This window comes from Diplotaxodon limnothrissa, linkage group LG3 (assembly GCF_057381915.1).
Source record: "Diplotaxodon limnothrissa isolate DT_005_m linkage group LG3, D_limnothrissa_male_GT1.1, whole genome shotgun sequence".
Classification (NCBI taxonomy): Eukaryota; Metazoa; Chordata; class Actinopteri; order Cichliformes; family Cichlidae; genus Diplotaxodon; species Diplotaxodon limnothrissa.
The window spans coordinates 51,451,307-51,456,297 of NC_140598.1; the positions used below are offsets into that span (position 1 = coordinate 51,451,307).

The window sequence follows — 4,991 nt, forward strand, 5'->3', positions numbered from 1 at the left end:
TGGTGGCTGTACTGGTCATGTGAGGTCTGCAAAGTTGGTCGAGGAATTACACCAACTTTCTAGCGCTCACTTTGTGCAAGTTAATCAAAGAGGCAGTGCAGAGTTATAGGAACAAATGACCGGAGTAAAGATTAAATCATCCTATATTGAAAAAGAGCACAATTATCCCTTATCTGCAGTAGTAACTCTTTCAGAATAAAAGTTTTGTAAGTCTAGTACAGACACAGAACACAAAATATACATCAAACAAATATTTCTTACTGATTTTTTTCCCATATGGGTCGCATGCAGCTAAATACTTAATTATAAATTTAATCTTTTTGATTGCTTGTTAACTGTTTTGACAGATGTTTGGATCGGCTGACACACATTTAGGAAAAGGAATTATTTTTGCACCAAAACTGTGTCTGCAAAGTCTGAAAGCATTTGGCAAAATAGTTACCGGTACTGAAACTTTTATTTATTAATTTGTATTCATGATTTAAGACCACAGGCTGATATACTTGATCACGCTGAGAAAAGCAGAAAAATATCGATGGTAGATGCTAAAAACAGGTAATTTTTAACCCACTGCAATATGGCTGCAAGGAAAATTGATACTATCATAGTATATTATATAGCATAACATAACTTTAGTGGCTATTAATGAGATGCTACTGCCATAAAAATTAAATCAGTTGATATAGATGCATAAATGCTAAAAATCTGTATTGTTAGCGTGTTTCTCGGTAGTTGCTAGGCAACATGATGAAGTCATATATATTGATGACATAAGATGTACACACATGAGAAGTTTGGTTCCTCAACTCCTGATGATATTATAGTAACAAAACTGGAAACGAGGTAACAATTTTGCTCTTTTGGTATGGAAATCTAATCTTCGATGATGAAGTAATGTGCTAAAAACACTTGCTTTTATCCGGAGCCATAAATCCAGGATTTAAGATTCTTCTGGATTCAAGAATTGAGCCAGCTAGGAGTCGAACCTAGAATCTTCTGATCCGTAGTCAGACGTGTTATCCATTGCACCACTGGCCCACCTGGTGGGTGACCCTACATTGTCCTTTCTTCACAATCAAAATGTGGTGTCGATTTATTTAAAGATACATGTACGTATGTTCAATTTGTTTTCCAATGGGAAAAGTAGTTTGGCTTTTTATCTAGAAAACCAGGGTGATGCTAACTGTGGATTGGCCAGATGAAAGAGTCATCTATGCAGCACTTGACTCACCCAAATCCCACACAGGACTAACATTTTTACAGTTTCTTTATTCGTATGCTTTTTTATTTGACAGCTCCTAGTTTCCTGGTTTCTTGCATGATGAAGAAAATGGAAAAGCACACGGTTAAATTATGCTTGCTTCAAAGTCCTGCTAATGGTCACAAAAACCAAGGAAAATTTGGTCCAATTTACATACACATACACATTTTCATACCTTTAACTCCTTGCCAGGATTGCGAGCTACACACAGCCTCTTCCCTCTCTGTTGACATGGAGGTTATATTTAGAATTTGGATTGAGTCTTTCCTGTGTTTTATTTCATACTTTTCTGCTCAGGGCTTGTTTGTTTGGTTACTGTTCTCTTTATTTGAAAGTATTTTACATTCAGAGTTGGAAATATATACGTTTTTTGGGCTTACTAGATAACAGTCTTCCTATATGTGTGTGTGTGAGCATACTTGTGTATAAGGTAAACAAAAGAAGAAAATCCTCATAGAAAACAACGAAAACAAAGCTCTATAAGGTACTCTGAGATCTCACATTTTGACAGTTAGAAGGCAGAAAAGTTTTGTGTCTGACGTGCTTTGTCCTGATGTTTGAATCTTTGAGAAACACATTTTCCTTTGTAATAATCATATTCATATTATAATCCAGCCTGGACTTATAGGTCGTTCTAAACCCATTCTGTGGAACTGAGACAACAATCCCATAAATCACTTTTAGTTTATACACAATGGAAATTTTAAATGGGTAAATTCAAACTACATGTACTCAGATCCTTTTTTCCTACATTTTAAACAGATAATACAGGAAAATCCGGAGCTGATGAGCTCTGCAACAATGTTTGTGATACAGTTCAAGAGTAAAACTAATACGAGGATTTATCTTATCAGAATTGGAACACTGGGGCTCTGATATGGGGATGGACACACAGTTGTTCTTGACAGGCCGCAGAGCTGCTTTGGTCTTCTGAGAATGTCTCATCTTCTGCTGCACCTCTCTCTCCCTTACCCTTGTGCACTCCTGCTTCTTTTACGTCTCTCCCCCCTTTCTCAACACGTCTGCTCCGTTCCTGCTAAACTCATTACATGAGCCCGAATGGAAGAACGGGAGCGGGATACAGCCTCTCATACATGATGCGCCCGGCTAATTACCCTGCGCGGCTGACGTCGCCGTTTTTTTTTTTTTTTTATCTCCCTTACCCAAGAACAGATTAAACACTTGGGATTGACCTGCCCCAGATTTTACGCTACATTGAACTCTTAACAAATGATAGGAGGGTCATCCACGGACAGCTAATTGCAAGAAGCGTATGGTGTATTAAGTCATAATCAAGATTAAATCACACATTTCTAACTTCGATCGCCATTTGGCCTCCATCATGCATTACTTGCATCACTCTAATCTCAATTGCAAATATTGCCTTTTTTGTTCTTTTGTATTAATTTGAGCTTAAATCATAGTGGAGCAGCACGCATAAATACATAGTATTATGCAATTTAGCTCTTAGACCAATAACCGGCCTCCCAAAGGCTAATGACAATGAGCCTGTAATTTCGATGGAGAAAGGAAATCTATCTAATAAACTGTCATCTGACACCCTTGTCATCTTCCATTTGATAAAACAACAAGGAATGAATTAATCATATGCTTTAAATCTCCTATGATTTCCTCTGCTTTAGCTAATCGTTTCACAAAGATGATTTTTAAAAGAGACTGTTGACAAAAAGAATAGATGAGCAATTATGGGTTTCATGGGAATGGCAGATGGAGGCAGAATCAAAGTGAGTGTAAACTGTAAGAGCTCAGCAGAATTTATGAGGGGAAAGAAAAAACAATGCAAATGTGCCAGAACAATGAAGAGTTTCTCTTTCAAGTCTTCTGTTGTACAGAAAATACAATTGAGCCACTGTTTTTTGCACAGAGCAAAAAGTTTCTTACTAAAAGTGCACCGAAGCAATTCTGGAAAAAAAAAAAGGCTGGGTTATTTCATTTAACAAGCAAAGCGAAGCACTTGCAGTAAATAAAAATAATTACCTTTTCTGGATAAAATCTTCCAGGCCTTCATGTGAGTCAGGGGTTCAGAAGCACAAACAAAGTTCACAGTCACCAGATAACATCGATTTCCACCCTGCGTGAGGTGTATTGGTGGAGCTATCAATAGCGAGAGCAAAGGCCTCACTTCACTGAGCACTGCGTGACCCTTCTGAAACATCCACACTTATCAGTCACACAGTTTTGAGCCTGACCTCTTTTTTGTAAAACACAATGCTGATACTCAAAAGGCGCTGCCATTCACATTGGCCTTTAAATGGCTTTTTACTCCTTTTTTCCCCTCTTTTCTATTTCCTTCAGAGAACAGTCACAAATAGGCTCGACCAAGTGGTGACGATGTACAGATGTGCGTTACCTTGTCTTTTTGTGGCGCCGTGTCTGTACAGACGTTTGTGTTGAAGAATCAGATGAGTTTGACACTCTAAAGTGAAGTGAGACAAAGGCAAGCCAGAGGATGAACATCCCCTGCCAATAAACCTGACATTTGTCCTCTTTGCACTCCAATATCGCACCAATAACAATTAGCCTGGTAATTGTTTGGCTAATTATGATTAAATATCTGGTGTGGTGCCAGCAAAGCAATCTCTAGTGCAGCTAGCAGTAGTGCAAATGTCAAGGAGTCACTCTGCATTGGTTTAAGGCAATGTAGTGAAGTGAATGCATGGAACTTTACTGTGTTTTCATGCTTGTAAACACAGATAAAGCTTAAATAGGTGCACCCGCAAACACTGCGTTCTCTCTCATGACCTCAATTTGTAACCACAGCTCTGATTTTTCTTTGCCTGTAGGCTGCTGCTTATCAAAGTCTCCTGAACCAAAAGGGTGAAAGCAAGGGTGGATACAGAGGCAGGGGAAGAGGGGGACTTTAAGTAGCACAAATGCAAATTCCATCAGCAGTTAAACAGAAAGCCTCCTGGCTTGACAACGTGTCAGGTCCTCACTGAAAAAGACCAGTTGCCACTGACATCTCCTTTAACAAATCCAAGACATTGACAGCGAGTCAAGAGTTTGACTTTCCACTGGAAAAGTCTTTTATCTGATTTTATGGTGATAGTCAGAATAATATAAAACAATTCACACTTCCAGTCCTGAGAAAACAGGTCTACAGGACAATTAACTGCAAATGGCAAATCTGTTTTTTTGTCTTTTTGGTTTTGGGCTGTTTGTCAGAAAAAACAAAAGTAGACTTGGAGCTTATGATAGATAGTTCTGCCGTGTAGAATTTAGATGACAAGACAGACACCCACATTGTGACCATAGACAGTATTAAATATGAATGTAGTCACCATGATGTAATCGGTGTGGTCTGTGAAGTCCCCCAAGCCTAGCATTTTTTACCAGTTTCAAACTGTGTTAGATTTGTATTGTTGATTGTCATTTATGCTTAGAAATATTTACTTATATATGCTTAGAGTTTTGTAATTAGTTGTAGATTGGTAGAGGTTTTGATCCTTGATAGTCTGCAAACTTTGTGTGTATTAGACAGCACTTTGGGAGCATGAGAGGTCATACCGTGTCTTATTGTTTTATGGTAGGATTAACGTAGTTGCGTCTGTTCTAGTCTAAGTGCTCTTTGTTTAGATGAACTGCAGGACTTCCTCACCGTGTTATCTAGGATGAACCATCTAGGGTGAGGGGGAGGCTACCCTCTTCCTGACCAAGGATGTTTGACCCTTTGATCAGCAGTCCACACACACACACACACACACACACA

At 38.6% G+C, this 4,991-nt stretch overlaps 1 non-coding gene across 1 annotated transcript; it reads right to left on the reverse strand.

The window, feature by feature from the left end:
- Nucleotides 1-965: 965 nt before the first annotated feature.
- Nucleotides 966-1,038, reverse strand: trnar-acg (transfer RNA arginine (anticodon ACG)). Its single transcript has one exon. It is a non-coding gene; the product is annotated as a tRNA-Arg (tRNA).
- Nucleotides 1,039-4,991: the final 3,953 nt, after the last annotated feature.